Source organism: Parus major, chromosome 18 (genome assembly GCF_001522545.3).
Source record: "Parus major isolate Abel chromosome 18, Parus_major1.1, whole genome shotgun sequence".
Classification (NCBI taxonomy): Eukaryota; Metazoa; Chordata; class Aves; order Passeriformes; family Paridae; genus Parus; species Parus major.
This window is the reverse complement of record NC_031786.1, coordinates 8,289,363-8,315,450: the sequence shown is the minus strand read 5'-3', so window position 1 is coordinate 8,315,450 and position 26,088 is coordinate 8,289,363.

Below are 26,088 nucleotides of genomic sequence, written 5' to 3'. Positions count from 1 at the left end.
TGGTTCTGGAGCTGGTGTGGTGTCAGGAATTGGTTCTGGAGCTGGTGTGGTGGCAGCACCTGAAGTGCCATTTGCCAAATGCTGTGTCCAGTGCATTTTCCAAACAGGTTAATAAACCAGCCCAGTGCAGCTGATTGTGGAATAACTGCAGTGGTCAATATAGGTAAAAAAGCACTGCCCATGTGCTCCTCAGGTCTCTTGGCTGAGGAAGAATGTGGTTCTCATTAGTCTGCAGACAGGTCTTCAGTGAAATGGATTTTAGCTTTTGAAAATCAATCAGTAGAATCAATCTACAGTAAAGTCTTTTACTGATTAAATATCACATCAACCTCCTTTGAGGACAAAATATTTGCCTCTTTAACTGCTTGAGCTCTTAAGGAGAGACCTCCAGGGGACAGCAGAAAAGGGGAAGAACATCTTCATTTCCTTGGTGTTTGATGGAGTAATCCTATCCCACCTCCTTTGCTCCTGGCTCTCCAGAGTATATTCTGATTAAAAGGCTCAGCCTTCCAGCTCTTTCCAGATTTGTACAGATCATTAGAAAGAACTTTAACTGATGCTTTTTTTATGCTTTGTGGGTTGCTGGAGTGATGTTTGCAAGCAGCTGTAGGTTCAGAGGGGTTCATGGCAGTGGGAGAAGTGCCTCATCTCAGTGTGCTGCCTCGTGATACATGAGCACAAATATTCTTCTTCTGCAGTGACATTCTTTATTTTGCAGAAAACAGTACTTAGAGAAAAGAGGATTTTTCTCCAGGGCCATGTCACCAAAGGCCAGACTAGAACCTGTTTTCACCTTGCTGTTCCTGCCTCACTGTGCAGTTTTTATCACCACAATGAAGGACTGCCAGGTGTTGTGTGATGCACAGAACCAGGACCTGAGAGCCCTTTGTGTACACATCTTGTTTCCATCCTGAAATGTAAAAGAGAGGCAGCAGCACCCCTAGGGAAACACCTGCTTTAAAAGAGCAGAGAGCTTTCCTGGGAGGCTGGTTACAAACTTCCAGCTTCTGGGTGGTACAAAAAAAAGCTCCATGCAAACCCATTTGTAGTGGCAGCCCATGAGGATTCTGCCAAAACTGAAGGTAGATCTCAGGCCAGATGTTTTATCTGTAGTATATTGTAAAATGTGAGCAAGAAAATGCAATTTGTAACGTCACCCTTTGGGATTTTACCTTTCAAAACCAAGGACTTCACTCAGGGTTATCACCTTGCTCTTGAAAGCAGAGAATCTGAACAATTTATTTAATTGAAATGTTAAGTTTATGCCACTTTCACATGTTGGTAGACAAGTTGTGGGCTTGGAACAGGGCCATGTGTTTGCACCAGCAGGAAATTAAAATTGCCACCTACAGGCTGCTACTCTGTGCTGGTGACTCAAACTGTGATGACAATTGAAGCTGTGTTTTGGGAACAAAATATTAGCACTGATTATGATTCTCCCTGTCAGCAAAAGAGTGTGGCACTTGCTGAGAAATGTGATCCATCAAGGTTATAAGTTCTTAGGATTTTTTATTTTTTTTTAGGAGAACAATGCAATATTTTGTGGCTAGAAGCCCATGTTAATTATTCTGAAGGTCTGCAGAGAGATCTCCACTATTGTTGCACACAGAAGAGCTGGTACCCTACCTGTTCACCACCACTGATGCAGCTGACAGTGTCATGATCTTAAATTTGCTTAATTATTTTTTTTAATTCCCTGATCTTTCCATCTTTGTGCAATTGTGTGTTTGCTGTGCTTGGAATTTGAACAGGTATTTTGGAACTGGATGGTTGGTGTTATGTTTCTGGACATCAGGGTCAAGAAATGTTACCTGATCATCAAAGTGGGTTTTTTTGAGGGGAGGAGGCTGTGTTGTGATGGAACAGGAATGCTTATTTTTAACCTTTCACCCCTAGGAATTGGTGAAAACAACAAAGATTTGCTCAATTTCTCAGTTTACCTGCTTTTATCATTGATGTAATGAGAGAATCAGAGAAAAATCCCTGTCACCAGCACATTGCAGCCAGTGTGGGGTGCAGGATGGGTGTGCTGGGGCTTGGTGGGGTTGCTGTGGGAGGAAACCTTCAGGGGGATGAAGAAGCCACAGCAGGAGCTCGCTGCCTGCACCAGGAGTGGGGTGTGTGGGCATGAGCTTGTCTGGGAGCTGGAAGAGCAGAGGAGGTCAGGACCAGCCAAAAGTGAGAAACTCTCCCTTTGCCCATAGGGACCAAAGTGATTTTGGGAGCCTGAGGGGTTTTATTTGGATGTGCTGCAGCGTGGAATTCTGTAGGAATAACCAAAGAGACACATGGAATCCTTGCTGTTTATTCAAAGTACTGCTGCTTGCAATACTACAATACTACAAGCATAACCACCAACACACTGATAATCTCCTAAATTCCATCTCTCTCTGACCTCCTGGGCTGTTTTTATGGACATGTTCTTCTCTAAAAGCTGAAAGAACCCAAATGACTCCTTGTGTTCCTGTGCCAGACAGTGAAATTCCTGGGAAATGGGTTAAATTGTCCCTGTACTGATCAGAAAAAGTATGACTGAAGAGAGAAATTCTACAGCAACAACGTTGTTTTTAATCAGATTTTTATTAAGTGGAGGAGCAGATTTAACAGTTTGGTTCTCATGAGAGATCTTATTTAGTTTATTTTCAATTCACACTTCAGACTTGTCTGGATTGGCCTTTTTGCTGTGTAGCAGCTTTTATCACAGTGACAGGATCAATAAGGGAAGGAAATTTGGTATATGCCATGGCTTGTCTGTGTGCATCAATACCCAAAAGTAAAAAAAACCCAAACTGTCTAGAGATTTTTGCATTCTTGATTCTAGATGGCAAATTTGAAAGTTTCTGAAAATCACTTTAAAATTTTCCTAGAGTCGGTTTTCTGTGAAGAAATGTTTCCTCAGAAAAATGAAAGTATTTTTGCAGGAATACAGATTTCTACCTGAGCTTTCCATGGGAATTCTTCTGAGGAATTAGTTGTCACAATATAATTTTCATCTGGTGAAATTTCTTTATCACTATCAAGGAGTTATTCTATTGAAACCAATATTTCAGAAGAAAACTCTCCTTAGGAAAACTTAAAGAAAAAAATGGAATATTTTAATCTGCTGCCCATTCAGGAGAACCAGCAGAAATCAACTAAGTCTTAAAGTCTGTATTTTTGGCCAGTCTGAATTTAAAGGGGGGATTTCACCAGAAAAATGTGCAGCAGTGACATTTAAAATTTCCTTGTTAAAACAGTCATTTCAGATTAGTCATCAGAAACTGAACACAAATCCTGAGGTTTGTCAGCAATATCTAATGGTGAGAACCAACTGTTTGCATTTTCTGCATCTTTACATTGTAGTAAATATTAATATATATCAAAAATCAGTGAGTGTCTGTGTTGTGTTTTCATGGGATACCGTCAAGACAAGATCCTCTGCCTGGCCAGAGAAAGGAATTATAAATACCCAAGGAAATGAGCAGATTTTAAGCTGAAATTCTGTTTTTCTGAGTGCTTTGAGGTCTGTGTACAGAGCCCATGGAATTTGCCATGGGGCCAGGTTTGATTTGTACCCAAGGACCCCGAGGTGGCTCAGAGCTCAGTGCCCTCCTCCTTTTGTTCCTGCAGAGAAAAGCTTCTCTTGCTTTAAATTCAGCTGCTTTTCTCTCCTCCTCTGTTTGGGGAGCAAAACATCTTCAAAAAATGGATCCATCCTGGAAGGCTCTTGCAGGGGAGCCAGCAGGAGTTACCTGGCTCAGCACTTGGCTCTTCTATTAAAATTCTCTCCAGGACTGGAGGAGAAATGCTCCATCCCTTTGTGCAGAAACTCCAGATTCCCTGTCTGCTGTTGTGGTGCTTTTCTCATGGAAAACTTCACTTCAGGCTCTGGGTGAAGCCCAAGGAGCCTGGTTTAGGGTAGGACAGACCCAAACAGGACACTGAGGTGTGGGGATGCACCTGTAAAGTGCCCTCAACCCCTTTTGCAAATTCCTCATCCAAGACATCATTTATTTATTTTTTTAGCAAGTCTTGATTCCCCTTAACTCCCCCTCTTGCTGCTGACACTGGTGCATGTCAAGGCTGCTGTATAAATGTTCATTTAATCATAATGAGGCAGCAAACCCCCAAGTTTCCCTGGTGCCTGAGCTGCTTTCAGTGTCATTTTTGTTCTTGTGATGTTTTAGTATAAAAATATCTTACCAGAGGGTATGGAGAGGTATCAACAATTCTTATTTTTTTTTGTTCTTTTAAGTTTGCAGATGATCCAGCACAGCCTGTGTTTCACTGTTGCTGACAGGCCCACTCTGACTAAATACAAAATTAAATTTACAGCTGGAATGGAGGGATGGCAGGGGAAAGACTTTCCAGTGAGAAGTGTGGCGAAATAGAAATTTGTGTGTTCTGGAAGGAGCTCAGAGATTCTGATTCATTAAAAAAAGAATTTAAAATAAATAAATAAGAAATTATAAAAGAATTTCCTCTGGCAGCAGAGGCTCCCAGCTCCTGGCACGGGCAGGAAGCAGCACACCCAGGACAGATGACTTGTTGCCACAATTTTCACTTTCTCTGTCTGAAGCTATCCAGGCTTGCAGCCCAGAAGAAAAAGAACAAGAATGTACAATATCAAAGTGTTCTGACCATTAATTCTCTTCCTTGAAATAAGATGTTCTTACAATGGCCAGAAAAATGGTACATTTTAGTCCTTTTCCATAAGAAAATTAACTCCTTGTGGTCATTTGCTCTGCACATATCAGCCCTTCTGACAGTTCCCCTGGTTAATTTTGAGTGCCTTGGCCAAATTCAGCTTAAGCAAACAAAGATTTCCACAATTCAAGGTTTGTAAATACAAACAGCAGTTGAGGAAAACCCAGTTATGGGATCTGTGGAGGGGAAAGAGTCCAGGATTTCAGGAGTCTTGCAGGTATCTGCAAAGGTTGGAGGTGTTACAAATTCCCCCAGTGGGAAAACTTCAGGAGGAGTTTGCTGCAGCACAAAAGGGATTAATTCACCTTTGGATTCTCTGGTGTGGAGTAAGGAGAACCCTGACCCAGCAGCTGCAAGTCCAGTGCAAAAGGAAAACCCCATCCCTGGAAGGGCTCAGGGTCAGGCTGGGTGGGGCTTGGAACAACCTGGTCTAGTGAAAGGTGTCCCTTCCAACCCAAACTGTTCTGTGGTTCTGTGATTTATAACCTCTGAGAACAACTGAAATACTCATTTCCTCTAACAATATAGATAATTTTGATTTTTTTTTACTTTCTCTTGAATTTAGGAGACTGCATTTCTTCCTTAGCCCTTCACTCATGCTGCTCCCAGTGCCTGCCCAGGCCAATAATTACATTTCTTCCACTTTTTGAAATCCTGTGTCAGCCTGCTCCTGAATTTGAAATAGAGAAATGTAACCATGTACATGTGATGAAGACTTGCTCCAGCCCCTGGTGACACTGCAGACCATTTGCCCTCGTGCTTCCCTACAGCTCCAAGGATCTGCACTAGAGAGATTGACAGGACAGTGCCAGCTTTTCCTCTGTCACTGATGAGAGCTGATCTGAGCTGTGTTATCTCTACCTGTAGCCTCCAATTCCTGCTCTGACTCTTGTATGAGAGGAAGGAAAAAAATCACTAGCGTGAAATCAGTCCAGAGGATTGAAAATTGGGAGATCTTTTATTCATAAAGTCCGTGTTTTTTCCTGCTGCTGTAGGATCTTGAGGAAACCATGGCAAGCTGATACTTCTCTTGTATCCATCAAGTGTAAAAAATCACCTCAAACAGGGAGCATCAGAGAGGGGCAGATGTGGCTTTGGGCACTCACGCCAGGGCAGACCCTTCCCCAGTTTAATTCCACAAGTTTGGTAGAAAATATTTGCACTTCCTTTGTTTAAAACCTGCTGCCTTGTGCTTTCACTCGATGAATTGCAGGAAACAGTGAATGGCTGGGCAAGGCAGGGTTTTTTGGAACCCATTTTCCCTCTGCCATGGAGTTACCCATCTGTATCCTTCATCTGGCAGCCTCGAAATGTGAGAGCACACAGTTCTTCCTGGAAAAAGAACTACTTAGTGTCTTTTTTAGCTCAGAAATGTCTGTGAGGTTCATTCCAGCTGATGCTGGGTATCTGACCAGCAGCCAGAGAGGCATTTTAGCATCTGGGTGGCTTTTCCCTGCTGTCAGACTGTCACAAAAGATCTGTCTCTCATTACCTGTGCAGCAATTTCCTCCCTGCAGGTGCTGGGGGGGCAGCAGCAGTCAGGGGTGGCCTCCTGCCCCTTCTGCTCAGGGCTCTAAAATGGGATTTTCACAACACATTTCCTCTCCTTGCTGCTCCTTTGTGCCTTCCTGCAGGCACGCAGTGAGATGTGGTGAGGAATTCTCAGGTGCTGCATTTGCATTGTATAAAAACCATTTGAGTATTCTGTTATTGCCTTTGCATAACACCCTCTGGCCATAAGAAATTTATTCTGAACAGGACAGAAGTGCTTAGTAAAGTTCATCTTGGTGCTGGCTCACAAACCAGGAGCTCCATTTGCTCATCTTTTGAAGCCCAGTGATGTTTCTGTGGTCTTCAGTGGAAAAACTGGGAAATTGGAATATTGTGGTGACATCAACTCATCTTTTATTTCCTAACTGAGCTCTTAATGAAAGAAGAATGAGGATGTTTCAATTCACTTCTCACTCCCTCAACAAACAAGGATGCCAACTGCCAGAAAAATGTTGTAATGATTGTGTTGTGTGGGTCCTCTTAAAAGAGGCAAGTGCTTTAAATGGAATTATGGTAATGATGTGATCATTGTCTGGGCTGGCTTAATGAGTTTAGCGGCTGCTGCAATATTAAATGCTTTGCACTTAAGAAAAACACCTCCTGTTCCACTCCAAAAAGATCAGAAAAAGCTGCTGGAGCTTTTGCTGTGGTGCTGGATGCACCACATGGGGCTCTTCACGCTGCCAAAATAACTGCTGGGTTGGACACTGTGGTCCTCTGTGGATTTAGCAGCTCTGCTGCTTCAACATAAACACAGGAACAGGCTCTTGGAGGATTTACCTTGAATGGATTAATAAATTATGTGAATGTTTGACACAGCAGAGAGGGGGAGAAAGTGGCTGGAGAGTGTGTAAAAAAGTGAGATGAGAGTCTCTGGAAGAAGAGGGTTCTGTGTCAATCTGACATAATTAATCTGTGTAATTATGTCATTGGGGGTGTGGCTGGGACAAAAACAAGGTGCAAGGTGTCAGGAAGGAGAGGAGAGGTTCTGTCCAGCCTGGTTCCTGTGTGGCTCTGTTGAACCATCTCCAGTTGCTCTGCCAGAGGCTGTCCCAAGGACACGTCCCTTGGTGCTGCTGCTTTGGCTCCTCTGGGCAGTGCTGCCCCAATTTTAGTGTAGTTCTTTGCTTGAAAACAAAACAATTCTCTAACTGGGACCGTGGAGAAGCTCTTTATTTTGTCACTGAATAATTTTAAACGAAATTTGAGGGACCTCTCAGTCACAGGAGTTGTTCCTGTGGGGCTCAGCTGTGTGATTATGCTGCAGGATGAGGATTCTCCCACCATCAGAGCCTGTTTGGAGCAGGACATTTGGTTCATGTTCTGACTGCCTGGGGCTTCCCTGCACCACTGATTTTCACTTTTAAAGTGCACAGTGTAAATGCTTCCACCCTTGATCATTTTGGTGTAAAAAAGCCAGGTCAGGCCTGAGGATGGCATCTTTGGGAGTGAACGTGTTTGTATGGGAAATCTAAAATTAATTTCCAGGCTGTTGAACTTTAATTAATTTTTTCTCTTGTTAATTCCTCAAAAAACCCAATTCAAATATCCTTGACTTCTGCTGGGAGATGTGAGTAAATAGGAGCTACTTATGGATTCTGGTATAGTGAGAAAAGAAATTATTTCTCCCTCATCATTGGAAACTCATTCACAGCCTCTGAAAAATTTTGAATTAAAGAAAATTTTCATAGACTCGCTTAGGGCATTAAAGAGATTTGGAGCATTAATACAGAAATCTGCTTCATGCTGTGGTTTGCATGACAAAAATGTTAAGGGGTTCTGCAGGAAGCCAAAGATGCATTAAATCATCCCTCAGTTTGGAGAGTCCCACGAGCCAGGTGACAGAGCTCTCATTCCCAGCATGTGTCTGTCTGGACACAGATTCTGCTCTTCACAGCAGAAAAATGTCAGATTTCATTGGGCCTGCACAGAGATCCAGGCATGAGAACTGTAACCACGAGTTCTGGCCCATGGGATTTATTGATATGCTCAAGTATTTTTTCTTATCCTAATGTATGTACTTGGCAATGTGCTGCCCTCAGTTTCAGCTGTGACATTTCCCAGGTTCTGCACTGGTACCTAACTCTGAACTGCACACAAAGTGTCAGCAAGGTCTCCTCACAGCTCAGGCACACACAACAATCCTTCTCCAGCCCCACAACCAAGGACAGCGCTGCAGCTCCAGGCCCAAAAAGTGCAACCAGCAGGGAATTGAGGAGAGCAAGCTGGGAGGATGGGACTGCATCACCTGCAGCTGGAATTGCACAATTCAGCCCAAGCTGGAAATGGAGCAGAACTGATCCAAGTGGGAAACTCCTGAGCCAGGGCCCATCCTGGCTGCAGCCACGGCCGGGCTCTTGCAGTGCCCAAGGTGCATCCTTGGAAGGGCTTTTAATAAATCCCTGCTTTATTCCTTTAACCCTGCCCAGCCCCTGCTCCAGGAGCCTCTCCAGGCATCAAATGTGGCAGCAGACAAAGGAAATATGTCCCCATTAGTTATGTGGAACAAATGTTCTGCTTTTTTCATTTAGTCAATTAAGACACTGTTTGTAAGTACAAAATGTTTGTTCTAGACAAAGTGATATATGGAGTTGAGCTGGGGCTGCATTTTCCAGGAACAAACAGTCCCATGGAATGTGTACTCACTGTTTGGAGCAGGGAGAAATGTCAAATGCAAGTGGATTTTGTAAAACCTCTCTGGTTTCTCTGCGTGAATATTAATGATGGTGGCTTGTTGTTTTCATGATAAGCTCTTTCAGCTATTAAATTACTGGAAAGAAATCCACCACTTTGACAAAGGCGCCTGCATGAGTCATGTTCATTTATAAGAAAGGTAATTTTTGCTGGTTTATGACTCAAAAAAATAATAATAATAATAAAAAAAATACTCTGCACAGTTTGGTTTTGGTTTTCATTTAAACACATGCACATATTTTTAACATAATGAGAGGCCTTTAATCTAAATTTTCTGGGCAAGAGGACCCTTAATCCATCCCACTCCTCCTAGTTTGATGCCAGTGCCAGCAAGAGAAACATGGAGAGGTGTCAGCAGAGAAAACCTGCAGAGCAGCAGGAAGGATTTCACAGGATGGGAAAGGTGGAAGGGACCACTGAGATCATCTGGTTCCACCTCTGGACAATCTGTTCAGGGCTTGCTCACTGCACAGGGAAATTCTTCCTCAAGTTCAGGTGCAACTTCCTGGGCATCAGTTCCTGCCTGTTCCTCTTTGCTCAGCACTAAAGAACCTGTTTGGGGATTTTTGTTTGTTTTGTTTTCTTGTTTGGTTTTTTTTCCCTTCCTGGGTTCTTCTCCAGTGTCTGGCTGTGGATTATCCCATCCCATCATGGAGATCCACCTTGATTTGTTCCTGATCTATTCCTGATTCCCAGGCATATTGCAGGTTTCCTTATCAGCTGTACCACTCTAATTACAGCCCTGTAACCTCCAGCTGCAGGGAATATCCCAAAGCCACAGGTGTTTTAGTAGCTCTTTTTTTGTGCTCTTTAGCCAAGACATGATTAAAAATCCTGACTCTTTCCCCTCTCTCCCATCAGCATTAAATGTTGGATTTTGAACCTCCCCAGGGAGATACAAAAACAATGCTGAACTGGTATGAATAAAACAGTCTTTTTCAAAGGAAAGCAGCTTGGAAAAATGTGCTTTTTGGAATCCCAAAGGGTTGATTCCTGACAGTTTCTACCTGGAATAAATCCTGGTGAGCTCCCTGGGTGTGTGTAACACGGGAAGCCAAGGCAGAAGAGCACAACAGCCTCTCCTCCCTTCTAATCAGTGAAGGCAGAAGCAATTTTGGGCCTGTTCTGTGACATTTATAAAGCCTGACACTGTTCTCTCTGCTGCTGATCTTGCCTGGAGGGAATTCAAGGGTGAGGTGTCCTGGCTCGGGTGAGACCGATTTGTTTTGGTTTTGGATGAACACCAGAACATTTTTCATGGTGAAATTTAGCCCTTGGAGATCCTTCCCCAAATGACTGATGTGGCTTTGCAAACCCAGAGCCACGGGGACACTGCTGGACCTGGCCCAGCCCAGGGCAGGGGATGTGAGGGACACAGCAGCTGCCCCTTGCTCATCCCTGCTCAAGACAAAGGCTCCAGATCTCTGCTGCTTTGGTGTTTGCTGAGTATGAGAGCTGTGAGAAAAGTGGCTGGACAGAGGTCAAAGACTGAGCCACTGCAGAGACCAAATACCCTGAAAGTTCAATCCCCCTGTGGTTCTTGGCCAGTTATGCAGCTACAGAAGCCCTTATTACATAATTCAGTTTTACCAGGGCATGTTTTATAACCAAAACATCATTTGAAAGCACATTGTTTCCAAATTCAGCCCATCCTAAGAACAAAAAGGCTTTGTGAGATGTTTTGGGAGACGCCCTGGGAGCCAGGAGCAGTTTGCCCAGGTCCTGCAGCAGCTCTGCCTTGTGCTTTCTGCTTGTCTGAATCCATGAAATGACAGAACATCACAGGCTGCTGAGGGCACATCTCGTGGTTTGCCCTGTGGCAGGTGCTGGGTTGCTGTTGTTTTCAGCCTTTATTTAGCAAATGAGGCTTCACATAGGCAGTAACAAGGAGCATGACACTTGATTTCTTTTTAATTTGGACAGGGCAATGGAGTCACGTGCCAACACGGCAGGAAATTAGATTTTGACTTTTTTAAAAATAAAATGAAATGATGTTATGCTAAAATCCCAGGAAATCTTGGAGGTAACGAAGGGGGGAGTGTAAATACTGATGCCCAAAGCCTGGAAGTTTATGAGGCATTAAAGCAGTGCCTGGAGCTCTTTGGTGCCCTGTAAACTGTTCTGTTACATAAGCATGTCTTCCTATGGCTTAACTCGTGGATATAAAATTCCCCCAGGCTGATAACAGGAGATGCCTCAGCCTAGAAAATCTGTCATTTATTTACTTTACAGGTTTGGGGGAGTGAGGAAGCTTAGCTGCATTTAACTCTTTCTGGGCTCAGTGGTTGCTCCACAGCAAAATTTGCTGTTTTGGCCCTAAAGCTGCAGCCAGGTTAGCTTCCCACTGAGCTTTAACTCAAATTATATTTGTAGCTTCGAATTCCTGAAATTCCTCTAAGGATTTTTCTGCAAATTGTAAAATAGTTTGGCATAAATCTTGTGGGATAGGGCAAGGGTGTCCAGGAATGCTCAGCACAGATCTGGCCCTGGCTGAACCATGAGGATGCTGCCAGTGTCTCGAGGAAGCTGAGCTGGGAAAGGTTTGTGGCAGCTGAGTTTGGGTCAGCCTGGACCACATCTCCTCCCTGTGTGACTTTTTTCTCTTTTGGTTCTGCTGCATTTCTTGAAATGGATTTCTCAGTCTCCTCTGAGCTGAGCTCCTCTGGAATACTCCCTCATGGAGAGTTCCATTTATCTCAGATCTCTGGGTCAGGAAGAAAACTCCAAAGCTCATTAGGATCTTTTTTCTTGTGTTTATTAGGATGTTATCAAAGACTTGGGAGGCCTTTCCAGACTTCCTGCACAAGTTTAAATCATTATTACCCGGCTCACTTTGGCTCTGATGGCACAAAATGGCCTCAAACCACTTGGCTGTTTCATCTTTATATCTATTTTTATCCAATTAACAATAGACACACGTATTGTTTTTATATATTAACAAATAAGTTTTCTATATCTACTTACATAACTAAAACTGCAACTAACTTTCAACCAATCACTTTTTGTGCTCCTAAAAACTGCAGGATTGTGGAGATGGAAGGAAGGAGAGCTAAGAACCACACCCTTCTTCCTCCATCTTTACTCCATGTATTAAACACTCTAAAATCTATATTTTTCACTTCAGTGACATACTAAACATTCTACTACTTTCTACTTCATCTTTTAATAAATCCTGGTTTACCCAGGGATATTTGGAAGCCTTTCTATCAGTGACAAATAGGATATTTGTCACTGATATCTCCTTTTTGGAGAATAGGACAAATGTCTCTCCATTTCTGGATTCCTCCATCCCTGCCCCAGTGAAATAATCAGTTTCTACAGCTGCAGCCATGTGTGTGAGCAGCTTCCTCCTTCAGGGGCCTGAAACAGCCTAATTAACAGATCCCAAGGAAAAAGCAAAGTGATTCTTTGTGGAGCTTCCTCTGTGTTTCTGGGTGTGAAAGCAGCCTTGGACAGCTCAGAAATGTCTCAAAATCAGCTTTGTATCAATCCAATTCACATATTCTGTCACTCTGTGTGCTGCTGATGTTGGAGCAGCTGAAGCTCAGTGCTGCCCAGGAGATGAGGACATTGTCCCTGACTCCTGGTGACATTGGCTGGCAGGACACCCCTGACCTGCCCCAGGGTGACTGGGACCGTGGGGAGCTGTAACCCTGCAGTGCTCCACAGAACTCGGTGTTTGCACAGCAAAACAAGGAGATGGCAATTGTTAGAGGGCCTTGTGCATGTTATTTTTTGTTTTTTTAGTTTAAATGTCCCTGTTGCTGCACTGAAGAGAGACTGAAGGGCAGATTGTTGCCTGTGGAGGAGTTGGTGAAGTTTCTTTGCAGTTCTCTGGCCTCAGGCAGCTGATGTCCTGCCTACACGTGGTGACCTGCACCTCCAGCCCATCTCTGTCCCTCCTTCCTTCCAGAACATTGCACATGGCACAGACTCACCTGAATCTGGGCTGTTGATGCTTTATTTTTAAAAGCAATCTATGTCCCCAAGCCCTTCCAGCTTCTCAGCAAAAGTTCTTGGCTGAAAATGAATTTTTGTAAGGTTTTGCTGAAAAGTGTCTGATTTCAATGCTTTATTTCAAAAAGTGATCTTAGTTGTTAGAAATCAGAAAAATTAGATTTTTTTTCCCCCTTCTATAGGGATGCAAGTTGAATGAAAATTGCCTCACATGAAAAAGATACCTGTTAGATCTAAGAGTTAAAGTTTGGACAAACACTTGCCCAGTTCTCTGTCTCAACAGCGGTGACTTTCAGAGGTGTAGTCATTATCTTGGTGTAATCATTGCAGAGAAAAAAACACAGCACCAAACTCTGCCAGAGAAGTTCCAACAGTGTCTGCATCAGTGTTGAGTGCTCAGGCAGCTTGCACTGAAAACCAGGGCAGGAAAAAAGCCACTTTTGGGACTTGATTCACCCTGTTCTGAATAAGCCTGATGAAGACGTGAGTTCTGCAGTTATTTAAATCCTGTAGAAGGGAAAGTCATAGAGGGTAACAGAACAATACAAATCTCCCTTTTGTGCCTCCTCATTGCCTGTGGTTCAATTTCCCCAGTCACCTGTCAGCTCTTTGATGTCCTTGGGTGATGCAGAACACTGAAGCTGCTGCTGGGAGGTTGGTGCAATTCTTGATGCTATTATTTGTTTCTGGGGTTTTGAATTAATTCTTTGCTGTGCCTCAGTCTCTCTGCTGTAAACAGATTATGATGTTTATCACCATTGTGAAATGCTTTGTTTTCTACAGTTAAAAAGCCAGGAATAAATTCTTTTTATTATCCTGCTACACAATTTGCCTTTCTTACTTTTGCAGCACCTGGAGATCCTATTTTGATGATCTCTATTTTTCTACTTCTCCTTTATTTTCACTCAGATATTATGAAAAATCCCAAGGTCCAGTTTTCCAAAAGAATTCAGAAGGGAGAGGATTAAATGGATATATTTTCAGGGCATGAACATGGCCTCTGCTGGAAAAGAATTTCCCCCACATCCTGGTTTGTGACTCCATGGAGTGCCTGGCCTGTGGATAAGAGTTCTGTCATACCTCAGGGCTGCTGAGGGAAGAGATCAGGACATTTAGGAGAATTCCTGCTCCTCTTCTTCTGAAAGTTTTTTGTTTGTAGCCACCTGGCTGAGGTGCAGGTTCACTGTGGAATACCTGCACTGGAGCCAGGCATTTGTTGTGTTACCCAAGCTAAGCAAGGCCTGGAGCAAGTTTAATCTCTGACCTTCATTTGCTTTCCAACAGCCCCTCCAGGCCTTAGTAAGTAAATAATTTCCCCAGCAGCATGCAAATGGAGCTGCCATTAATATTAGCAACAGCTATTATTTACTAAATACACTTCCTGGTTAATGGTGTGTTTATTGAAGGTTTGAATAAAGTCAGAGTGTGATCACTGCCATGCAGCAGCTGAGGATGGGGAAAGGAAGAAATAATGAATTGGCAGGTGGCCTGTAATTGCCTGCTTAGGATGCTCTTGGTGTGAGATTCAGTGCTCAGCACCTGCCCTGGAGATAAAGTGACCTTTCTGGGGCAGGGGGCTCATGGGCAGTGCAGCCCAACCCTCAATCTTTGGCACAAGCTGAGTTCCTTCCTAAGCTGAATTCCTGACTGCTGTCAGTCCTGCAGAGTCTTACAAGGGGAGCTGAGTTCTCTGGGAAAAAGTCACGTTTTGGGTCACTTTGCTGCCTTTCCAAGGTGATTAATCTGGCAGGGATTTATGTTAATGTGTCAGGGCTTTGCAAGACTGAATTCTCTCTTCTTTTTATCAGCTGTAGTCCTTCTGAATTGTAATTTAAATATCAGTTTAATAAGCAGAATTTCTTTTTTTTTTCTCAGTGAATCTGATTAAAGTTTTATGAGAGATAGAATCTTCAGTTTCTCTCATGTTTCTTGATGCTGGAGCATTTTAATTTACCCTTCCATCATTGGAATGGTAAACAAGGAGGAAGGGCATGGCTTAAGGATGTTATTTTCCAGGCTGCTATTCATCTTAAAGAGATGGAGCTAATTATGAAATGCTTTTTAGCACTAGAAAGGCCCAGTGCAATTTGCTCATCAGTGCTGAACTGTGCTCGTTTATTCTGGGTATGTTCAACCCACATGAGAATTCCTCAACCTGGAATGCTCCAAAAATTCTCTCTAAGTGTGTTTGAGTGTCCTGTAGCTCTCACCATGGGCACAGGGGCTGTCCCTGCCTGCTGACCTGAGGGTGCCTCATCACAGGGAGCCCCTGTTCCAGTCCAGTTCCCCTCCAAATCATACTGACTTCTCAGCTGATGCTGGGAAAGTTGCTTAAATGATGGCTTTTTCAAATGGTTTTCAGCTCCTTATTTTAAATCCTCCCTCTGTTTTACATTCTGGTGTCTGTTAGCTGATGTTCCTGCAGCCACAGTCCATGGAGGGCATTCCCAAATATTCCCTGCAGCTGGGTGGGGCCCTGGACACACCTGTGGGCACTGCAGACATGGGGACATTGCCAGGGGTGCCTTTAGGGAGCCTAAACTGTGCTCAGTGGGACAATTCTGAGCATAAAATAGTGAGAACTAGGGGGAAGATCTTATTATAAAGTTAATATCCTACTGCATGTAAACGTGCTGGGAGCCAAATGTGAATTCTTGCATTTCCTGTCTTTTAAATGCTCGATTTGGCAGCTGTAATAATGTTTAATAATTAGGTATATCTTAGTGATGCTCTCACTGGATTGATGGAGAACACATTTATGCCACAATGGTAAAGAGGAAAAACAGAACCCTGGGTAAGATTTTAATGAAGTCTCTTTGCCAGTAAATAGGGTGGAAACCCTTCTTCCTTCTGGTGTGTTACTGTTCTAGTCCAAAGGGAAACGAGCAATCTTGAATGAACAGAATTATTATTGTTAGAAGGAGTAAAATTCTTGGTTTAATATTCTGTCAATGTATGAATACATTTAAAATTGTGTGTGCTTTACATTGCAAAGTAAGTGAAAAGAATAATTTCTGCTTTTTGTGCATTTGCTTAAGATGTAGCCCAGATATATTGAAAAAAAAAAAAAAAATAGGTGTCAAACTGTTTCCTGAAAAATAATAAGCACAACACTTTAGGGAGGTGGGGAATTATTTTGAGGAACAGAATCTGGGATACACATAATTTACATAATTTATAATTTACAGTGCTGAAGTGTGATATTGAATTGCTTTTCTTTCAGCAAAGGAACATTGTAAATGAAACTCTTAATTCATTGCAGCTCTGTTGAGTCTGGGTCAAAGCTGCAAAGCCTCATCCCAGTGTGATTTGTGCTGCTGGAGACGTGGAGGAATCCTTCAAACTGCTGATTAAATGCTCTTTGGAAATGGACTTGAATTATTCACCATGTATTTGCCCACAAACAACAGAATTTTCTTTCCATCCTCCTCTGGTTTTACATCCCCCTGTGATTTACTGGGCGTGGAGCACAGGTAGAAATTCTGTTGTGGCAAGAAAGCAACAGAACCAAGCTCCAGAGGAACTGGGCAGTTGTTTTTTATCCATCCTTGGGGGTGGCAGAGGAGGACAAAAAGCAGAAGTTTCCCATTGTAAGTAACTAACTTCACTTGTGGTTTGGATCTCTGGTAGCAGTGGCACTCACTCTGACTACACATTCTCTGTTTAATAATTTGATCTAGAGCTGCCTTTGCCTCCTCTGCTCTGCTTTTTTTATAGCCTGGATGTGGATTGATGGAAAATTTTTCCCAGGTCACTGCACAAATTGGAAAAGAGATCATGGTTTGGTTTCAGCTTTTTCTTAAGCCTTTCCTTCCATGATCTTTCTGCATCACTTGGGCCCTGTCTTAGGATCCCAAAGCTCTCAGAAGACATTTGCTGTGGGCAATTTGTAACAAATACTAACTTTGGGATGCTGGAGCACGTGCACAGACTGCAGGGAATCCTCCTGACCACTGAGTGTCATTGTTAACTCAGGAGAAATGGGGTGATGAGAAACGATTTTATTTGGGGAAGATGGGGAGGTGAATCTGTGTGGGGAGGCTGGGGGGACATTGGCATCACTCAAACAGTTTGGTGAATGCCAGGGTTCATTCCCCTCACAAGTGCTGTGTGTCCACCAGCAGGCTGCAGGCTGGGAATGGCACAAACCTGCAAAAAAACGTGCTGCCATGTTTCTGTGGGAACAGGGATAGCTTGGCTGCATTGAGATTAAAGCTGGGAATTCCTGGGCCCTCTCAGCTGCGTGTCCAAGGTTGCTCCGTGTTGTCTCTGCTCATCTCCCACCCAACCCTGATCTCTGAGTTCTCCCCAGAACTGATGGCACTTCTGATGTTTCTCTGGGCCCTGGAGTCTCCTCTGTCCTGTGGGGTGAAAACCACCACTTTTGTCCCTGCAGGGCCCTGGCTGGTGCAGTGGGTGAGGGAGAAGTTCTGCTGCTCCCTCAGCTCACAGAGCCTTGAAATGCAATTGTCTCTAGAAGCCATTGCCATCTGAGGCAAAGTTATTTCCATAGAAGGAAAAACACTGAGAGAAATAGTTCAAACAGTGCTTGCTTTGTGCAGCTGTTTTCAAATATTGAATTTTATTACCTGTAAGCACTGCCACTTTTCTTTGTGGCCATGACTGTTACGTGAGCAGAGTGCGATTTCCTTGTATGTTAACTTATAAATTAATATTTTTCCTGTATTGTCCAGAAAGCTGAAACCTTGAAATTCTAATTTCCAGTTATGGACTATTTGCTGTGCAGGGTAAATTCACCTTTATCATCATTACCAATGCTGGGGCTCCGTTTTTGGGAGCTTGGGCTTAAAGGGCATCCTGCATTAGCCATCACATTAATAATATTGCCTTCAATGATAGCAAAAGCAAAGGAGGAATGGGAATTGGGTCAGGAGAAGGAAACTCACAGGTTGGAAGGTATTTGGTGCTGGACTTTCTAAGTGAGTAGTGTTACTTTAATTCTTAAAATCTTATTCTTCCATCTTTGTGCTACACTTTGACACACAGTTGCTCTGCAGGGCTGCATTCAGCACTGATAAAACCAGGCTCTTTCCCTGTAGAATGGCAAAATCTGTCTTAAACCCCTCTATTATTTGAAATAAGATACTGCTGTTTTACTGACAAAGCAGGAGAGGAAACCTTCCCCTGCTGCCTTCATTCCACTAGGATTTAACAGCAAGATTGCCACTGCCCAGCAGTTATGCTGCCATGAAAACACCACCTTTTTGGCCTCAAACCTGCTTAAACTGGGCAGCTCAGGCTGGAGAGGGATTTCTGGGTTCTCTGGTGCATTTGGGCAGAATTTTAAGTGCTCTCAAATACCAGAGGAGCAAATTTTCTGCCCAAATGGCTTTGCTATAAATGTGAGGGGTTGGTTGGTTTGTTTTGCTTTAACTCAAAATCACTTCTCTGCTGTGGCTGAAGATGTAATTTAGCCTTGCTTTGATTTGTGACTGTTCAGAGCCCTCTGGGAATTCAGGTGTGTTATTGCTCCACTCTGGGAATGGTTCCCTGTCCAATAGTGGAGCACTGCTCACCTCCAGTGTCTCTTGAGTAGATTCAATCAATAGAAGCTGCAGAGAGACCTTTCCCTGTTCCAGGCGAGGGGCAGCATTAGCATCACACCAGGATGACAGAGCCTGGGAAAGCCCACATGGAGGCTGAGTGCCGTGGGCATTAGCACAGGAAAGGAAATCATATTAAAAGCAATGTATTTTCTCATCAATGACTGCTTTTATTTTTATTCATAACAAATTAAAGTCTTTAACAGCTCCCTCTGTCCCTGTCAACACCAGCTCTTGATGCCACACTGCTCGTGTCTGCTGACCTGGGAGCTGACTGCTTGCACTCAGAAAAAACATAAAAAGAAATTAATAAGAGCTATTTATGCACTTAAGTGGCATAAAATGACATCATCCAACCCCAAATCAGCATCACTCCTAAGTCTGAATATCTTGATTTTTTTATGAAAACAGTTCTAAAATGCCATTCAGTGTTCATCTTTCCTAGAAATTCTCGATTTCCTTGCCCTACATCCAGCTGGATGGTGGAGTGCTTTCAAGGAATCAGATGTTCTTTGGTCCTTTGTGCTTCCCCTGAATTTTGGAGGTGGTGATAAGGATGAAGGTTTTGTTTACTCTTAAAGGGTTTCCCTGTCATTCACTGTTGATCATTTTGACTTGTTACCTGTCACTGATCTTTACCTGTTCTCATTTTCCTCCCCAAATGCTCCAAAAGCCCTGATACTGCTTTATTTAGTTTTCAGGGACAGCTGCTTGGTCCTCTGCTTTACTCCCTGCCCCAGGAATGATCAGGGAGGTTTTCCATGGGATCTTCCATCCCTCACCAGATCCCTATGGGCAGGACCAGACTCACAACAGAAACAATAAAAAATCAGGGATTATTTTTGCAGCCACTGAAATCAGCCGTGTTTGACTCAAGGAAAAGTGTCTGTGGCCCAGATGTAAAAAGTGATTTATGATGGGTAAGATCAAATTTTCCATCTCCCCATGGCCTCCTGAACAGCTGCTGTTCACCAAATTTGTCTCCAGTGCATAGTCACCAATGTCCTGGATGGGAAATGCTGGACAGAGGCTGTGACCCAGCTGTTACTGCTAAAAGAATTGCATTTCTTAGTGGTAAAAAAGAAAAAAATTAATTCAATGAGAGTACTGAAATTAATATCTTTAATCAAAATGACTCATTCTATAGAACCGAGAATTTCTAATTTTCTACTCTTCTAAGTTAATGTATAACATTTTGAGGTGAACACATCAGTCAATTTACTTCAAAGCAGGGCTTGTTGCATTTTGTCTATTTTTTATTTGGATGGATTTCTGTCATGGTTCACAAGAAAACCCACAAAACCCCAAGGTAAATGCATTCCACCTAATGAAATGAAATATTGTCTCAGTTTAGGACTTGGCACTTGGTTCTTTCTTTATGAAATTGTGTTTGGGTGACCTTTGTATCCGTGAGGATGAAGGGGGTTCACATCAGTCACTAAAGCCTGGCAAGGATCTGTTCTGCTGAACTTTTTGCCCAGAATTCCACCAGAGACCTGAGGAGAAGCTGCTTTTGGATTATTATTATGATTTGATGATTATTGATGGTCTGTGAGTGACCCACAGGTGTTCCCTTGGGCCAGACCCCCTGATTTTTCTCTGCTGGTTTCTAAAAGCCTGAGGGAGGTTCACACTTCCATGGAGGTCCACATTGTATTTGCATTTATTTCCATCTTTTGCAAGCCAAAATTGCAGTTTGTGTGTTTGTCTGCAGCTGATGAGTGTGAGCTGTGGAACATGGCACTGCTGTGTGCCAGGGCACTGCTTTTGGGAGGCCCAGCTGGCATCACCCCAAGCTGGGAAATGAACAAAAATAATGGCATGCAGGGGCTCTTTTCCTTTACATACTAATATTTCTGAAATCCCATTTTAGCCTCAAGAACCAAGTCTTTAAAATAATGACATGCTTTCAAACTCAGTAGTAATCAGCCTCAAAATAAAAGTTACATTTTTCCTGGTGGCTTCCCTGTGTGAGAAGGAAGTGTTTTATTTTCTCCATTTTACCTTTGGAGAGCAAAGTGCTGAAGTGACTTGGCCAAAGCCTGAGCAGGTGTCACTGCTGCTGCAGGTACCAAAACCATATTTTTGTGTTCCCAAAACCATGTCTCTGTTCCCAAAACCACTTTCTGTGTTTGTGGCTCCTGTTTTCCCCTGGAGCATCACCCATCTCCAGCAGCCATAGGTGAGCTCACACTCTCTCCTGAGTGCTCATTTTTGCACAAACATCTGGCTACAGACCAGTTCTTATTTCACATCCAGATGTGCTTGGGAATCCTGATGTGGGTCTCTCCAAAACAAATCTCCCTCAGGAGGGGATAGTCCCAGGCAGGAGGTGCTGATTTGGTGGTAGGGTTTGATTCTTGACCCTATTTTATTTAGCAGGACAGGCAGAAGGCTGCAGCTGCCTTTTTCCCCTGGAAGCCCCAGGAGGTTTGGGTGCTGAGGTGTTTTGGAGGGTGCAGGGGCTCTCCCCTGCTCATTCCTTGGCTCCAGTTATGCCATCAGCTTTACACCAACACACCCTGCCCTGGCTGGGGCTGCAGCAGACCCAAAATAAACAAATGATGCAATCAGAGAGTCACCCACAGTTACTGTGGGAATGGCAGGGAGGGGAATGGATACACCAGCTCCACTGGCTGCTTTCCTGTCTTGTTTTTGGAGCAGGTGAAACAACTTGGGGAAAAAAACATTTGTCTGCACTGGCAGTTCTCACCCCTGCCATCTCTTTTTATCCTGCAGCCAAATTATTTATGTTTTGTGAGTTAAAGGCACCTTTAGTCCTAATGCAGAGCTTAAGCACTCCTCATTTTGGCTCGGAGATCCTCTGGTATTGGTGAAACTTTTTGTTTTGTGATCTGTGCTGCCAAGGAAGCAGGCAGTTAATGGAAGGGATGTCCCACACTGGCTCAGGGATGCTCACGTCCCTCTGGCTCAGCCACTGGAGGAACTACGGTGACTTTCACTTGTCCCCATGGCAGAGGGAGTTTCTTTAATGAGCAAAAATAAAGAGAAGTTGAAGAAAGCTGTGGTGTGGTGGTATTTGGGGTTTTTGTGTGTAATTGGCTATTTCTCCCTCCCACTGAAGGGCTCTCACCATCACGACTTTGAGCTGTCCTGGACTCCCCACTTTGCCTCTGATCAGCTGGGGAGTTTTTGAGTAAGTCAGACCCTTTCTCTGAGCAAGACTCAGCTCTTGCACTCAAGAGTAACACAAAACCCAGCCAGGGCTGGACTTTGCAGGAGAGCTGAAAATTCCAGAGTGCTGCGACAACGCTGAGTGCCCGAGGAACTTCATAACCTGCTGAAAGCAGGAATCCTTCTCCCCAGCCCCCTTCCTGAGCCACAACTCTGATGCAGAACTGCAAAGCCCATGGAGAGTGGTGAGGCAATTTTAGCACATTTTTAGCTGAAACCCAGAGTTTTCTGGCAAACTGTGTGTGTTGTGTGGAGGCATCCACCCCTTTGGCTTAACCTGTCCTTTGATGTGGGATCTTGGTCTCTTCAGGGCTGAGTTCTCTTGGGACACTCCTCCACAGGGAGTTTCACTTATCTCAGTTCTGTGTCAGGAACGATACTCCAAAGACTTGTTAGCCTCTTGTTTCTCCTATTTATTAATATATAATCAAAAGAAAGGATTGGCAGTCCTCCCTGGGCTTTCTGCTCAAGCTCAACCCACCATGGCCTGGCTCAAATGGTGCAAAATGGCCTCAAAATGCACAGCTCTTTTATCTTTATACTCATTTTCACCCAATTAATAAATGCCAAGTTAATTATTTTTCTTAGTGACCCAATGAGCCATCACCTGTGTGCTGCACTGCAGCATTCTCTATCCAATCATCTATTACTACCCAAAAACCTCTAGAAGAAGAAGATGAAGAAGGAAAAGAGACAATGCCCTAATTCCTCCATCTTGCCTCTTATTTCTTAAACTAGCTTAAAGGTTTAAGTTTAACTTTCTCACCTAGTAACTTAAGAAAACTCTCTAATTTATGCACTCACACTCTTAGTTTTTCTATTTAATTTTAACAATTGTTTTCATGGTGTTATATGGAATTCAGTGTTTTCTTGGATGTCAGAGCCAGGTATCAGAGACAAGGGCACACTCTGTGCCTCAGACTCCAACATCCCTGAGGAGCTGAACTGCTGATGGATGTTGTTAATGACACTGACATGAAATCACAGTGCCACCAGAGGCCTTGCCCCACGTGGCTTCTCTGTGCCATCAGAGGAGAGTTAAATTCATTTCCCACCAGATATTTGTGATTGCTTTGCCATACAAATTGTGGGACACGCTCACACAATTCCAAACTTTGCTGTTAGGACTTAATTCTGAGTTGCAGGTTCTGTTTCCATGTGGAACTTTTGAAGTGTCAGGGCACAAGTAGCCTGGGGCCTCCAATTTTCCCTGCAGAGTGAGTTATTAAAATATACAGGAGTAATAGGTATCAAAGCATACAACAGTAATTGCCACAGGAAATGGGAAGGGTTTTGACAACCCTTGGAGAGAATTAGTCAAAATCTGGGAAGACTGAAGGATGAAAGCATGAACTGGAGAACACAAGGAGCCATATTTTTGTTTCCTGTAAATTGGCTTTGACTTCAGACAAGCTGTCCTGCACAGAGAATTTGCCTTGCTATACCTTATTTGTTCTTATTTAAAAGTCTTTTTTGGAAATACAATTCACTCCCAAGGTCTGGATGCCCCCAAACAGTCTTAGCTGGTTCATTGTGCTGAATTCCAGGCCTGGAATCAGTCTGAACATGACTTCACATGCTGGGGCCTCCAGCTGGTCTGTGAATAGCAAACCAAAAGGAAAAAAAACCCAATTCTAATAATTCAAATTGGCTTGCTTTCTTCTCTTGTTAAATTTTCATGATTTAAACTCCTTTAAGGTACTAGTGTGACTTCATTACTTCAGCAGCTTACAGGTAATAAAAAGCTTGTGAGTCCAAAATGACATATCCCCTCATAAAGTGCCTTGCTGTAATTTTAAAAATCTTTGCAGAATTCAGCTGATGAACCTACCAGTGACAAGCAGCCAGAATGGTAAAGGGCAAGAAATCTTCCAGGTTTGGGCTGCTCCCTGCCCAGCAGTGTTTTGCTTTGAAGCAGCTGGAAAAGGAGCAGGAGCTTCCATGAGGGGTCTCACACCACACTGAGCATCCCCACGTAAAAAATGGATCAAGCTGCAGCTTCTGGGCACAGAGCAAATCAAATTGTGGACCTCTCACTTATTAAGAGCAGGTTAATGAAGCTGCTGGGTGAGTCTGAGAGGAATAAAAGACAAGTTTTGGGAATGGCACCTGTCAATGCCAGGCTGGACAAAGGAAGGAGAGGTTAAAAGCTCCGAGTGACCCCACCAGCCCTTAAGCAGAGTAGGGGAGTTAAATGAAAGTAAAAATTCAAAAGGACTGTTGAAGTCCTGTTTCTTACTCAGAGAACAGGAATAGATGGATGAAATGCAGAAAATACTATTTTAATGCCTAGAAAAATAAGAGATGGGGAAGAGCAGGAGAGTTTGACTTGTTAGAGGGTGTCTTACCTAGTTTTAGAGCCAGTTTTTGTAGGAGATGGAAATGCTTCCAAATACTCTACCAAATACATGAGACAAAATCCTCAGGAGAGGAGGATCCCCTTAAGTTTAAGGCCTCTTCTCTTGTGGGTATCAGCAAAATTTCTGAATGCAGGAAATTATGTTTAGATCTGTTTTAAAAATGAAGGAAACTGAGGCACAGAGCCCCTCTACTGCAGGCTCCTGGGAGCTACAGGACATGAGATCTTCTGGCTGCATCTCTGCTCACTTAAACAGCTCATGGTTACCCACTGACCATGTCCCTGGGGGAGCATCCATCACCTAAAACCCTTCTGTACCTCTCTGCTCCTGTGCAGAAGCACTCAGCAGCCCAAAGGCTCCCCTTGCAACTTCTCAGGAAAAAAACTTTAATTAATGATCAAAGCTCCTGTGGTATCTATTTATGGGAAGCCTTTTTGGGAAGGAATTAATGATCTTAATGTCTGTGAATCACAGAGCACGGTTAGAAAGGCCACTCAGAGAGGTGGCTGACGAACATTTTGATATTCCTTAAATAAACCTGGAGATATTTTTTCCCCCCCTCTCCTGGCCTCTGTAAAAAGCACAGGCTGAATCTATGCAGCTAATGAAATTTCCTGCTGATTGGACCCTAAACAATTACTGCATCTTCTGATTGCTAATAGCTGGGCTGCTAAGAAGAGAAGAGGCTCTGTTAGGAGGCAGGGACCCAGCTGAGAGCACCACAGCTGATGTCAGCTAATGCCCTCTCCAGCCTACACCAGGAGTTCAACCTGTGTCTGCCTGATTAATCCCAGTGTGAGGCACCTGCAGCACTGGGATGGTGTTAATCAAGCCCAGCACGCTGCCCTGGGCTGCACATGGTGGTGGGAAGGATTTCTCAGCTGCACAGAGGAAGATGCTCATCCATTTATTAGCAGCAGGTTCATCACTTCATCGTTTTCGGTGTAGATTAACTGGGAGACAAAAGGTTGCTTCTGAGAGCTTTCTGGGCAGCTATTGTGGAAAAAAAAATGTCTCTGTGATAATGTTTTGTTATTCTAAAATAAATGATGTGGTTTTTTTCCTCTTAACAACAAAACAAAGTGCTGCCAGCAGCCTGGTGTTTCTGAGGAGCCCAGCAATAATGAGCAGGGAAATGAAGCCCAAAATCTTGGGAGCAATTTTGTGCAGTAAATAACCTGAACAGCAGAGCATTGAGACAACCAGGATGAACACACATCTCTCATTGGTAAGAGGATCTGGAATAAAAATAGAGTTATTTTTATCAGCAAGCACCAACACCCCCTCTGCCCCACAGATGGGCTGGGTCTGAATCCCTCACCCAGGGTTTTAAGGGGGGAGGATGAAGAAGGGGAGCTCAGGTCAATTGATACAGCTGTTATTTATCCCAGGGTTATTTATCCCTGCTCCTCCCTTCACTGGCTCTTCAGGTCCTCTGGAAGCCTCTCCCAGGCCCTGCTCCTCTTCCTGAGTCTGTGGTTTCACCCACTGGGCAACAAAAACTGCTGTGGAGGGCACAATGAGAATAGGGGCTATAAATTGGGTCTGTGGTCTATAACAGCTCAAGTGTGTCAGTGTGCAAAATATGCTTTGAAGTTCCTATTTTCTCCATATTCTGCAGGGAGAATGGGAGTTCTGTGGAATTTGGGTGCTATTTCCTATGAGGTTTATTATATGATGTTGATTTAGTCAGTCTGTCATAAATTAATGTATGTGTAAATATATATGTATTTCTGGTGGTACAGACATATTCTTGTGCCTCCAGGTGTTGGAATGGGATTGTAGCCATCTGAACACACTGGAAAGGAGCTCTGGGGGTGGCTTCATGTGACTGTTGTGTTGGTTGGATTTCATGTGGTCTGCAAACTGCCTTGAATTTGAGGTCTTCCAAGAATAGAATAGCTCATTAATCCCAGCAGAGCTTTTATTGGGGTTTCTGGCATTGTCAGTGTATTTCTTCTTGTGCATTGGTGCTTAATCTGCAGTGGAGTTTTATTCAGAGTCCCTTTTTTCCTTAGGTATTGTAATATTTTCCTAAACCTTTCAGCATTTAATTAACACTAGGGTGTGGAAGACACTTT